General features: G+C 26.6%; 1 long non-coding RNA gene across 1 annotated transcript; it reads left to right on the top strand.

Annotated features, from left to right (window-relative positions):
• Positions 1 to 53: 53 nt before the first annotated feature.
• LOC111084881 lies at positions 54 to 511 on the top strand. The gene is made up of 2 exons (XR_002609766.1): positions 54 to 108; positions 380 to 511. It is a non-coding gene; the product is annotated as an uncharacterized LOC111084881 (long non-coding RNA).
• Positions 512 to 826: the final 315 nt, after the last annotated feature.

Genomic DNA, 826 nt, shown 5'->3' with positions numbered 1-826 from the left:
AACATAGTATTATCAAATATTTTGTTGAAATTATGTAAACGTGAAGAAAATATATTGGTATTTGTGGAAAGATTGAAAGTTAGTCATTCAACTCCTGAATGATTCAAGGTTATGAAAATAGTTCCAGTTTTTTATGTTTTGGTACATGTGAAGTGTATCTAATCTAATCAGTAGGGTAAAATTTTAATCCTCAATCATTACATGTTTAGAAATTGTTGGCAAAGGTTTTCTCAGTGTTTTACTACTCACTTTATATTAAAGTCATTTTATTTCAGATAATGTGAATTTATATTTAAAAATTTTACACTAATCCTTATAAGATCAACTTCTGATTCTTAAGTTATTTCTCTGTAGTCTTACTGTGAACCTTTTATTACAGAATATACAGGTGATGCTCCTGTGTAATCATTGGAGTATTAAAGATGGAGGTGGAACCATTTTCTGATGAGAAGCAGAATGTTTTGTTGGATATCAAACTGATGAAAAATGAAGATGAAACTTTCACAATAACTGATAGTAAGTCTATATATTTAGAATATTAATGTCTTGTATTCATCTCAACATAATAGTGAGAATTTCACATGTTTTAATTTAGCAGTATGCTTGAGTTTTTCATTATTAACTCTTTCATGCTATAACTTTGAAATTAGTAAGCAAATGCTAAATTTGGCAGATTATCAGTAAACATTATAATGTTTTCATATGCAAAATATCTAATTATTTTTTATTAAGTCTTAAGGTTTGTAAAGCAATGTTTTTCTTGTGCCTTTTTTTCTTTTCACATGTTACCTATCTATCATGCAAAGTAATTTTTGTTTTAAGATTA

Source organism: Limulus polyphemus, unplaced genomic scaffold, assembly GCF_000517525.1.
Source record: "Limulus polyphemus unplaced genomic scaffold, Limulus_polyphemus-2.1.2 Scaffold281782, whole genome shotgun sequence".
NCBI classification, from domain to species: domain Eukaryota; kingdom Metazoa; phylum Arthropoda; class Merostomata; order Xiphosura; family Limulidae; genus Limulus; species Limulus polyphemus.
The sequence above is the reverse complement of the archived record's forward strand: the minus strand, read 5'-3'. Positions and strand labels throughout refer to the sequence as shown.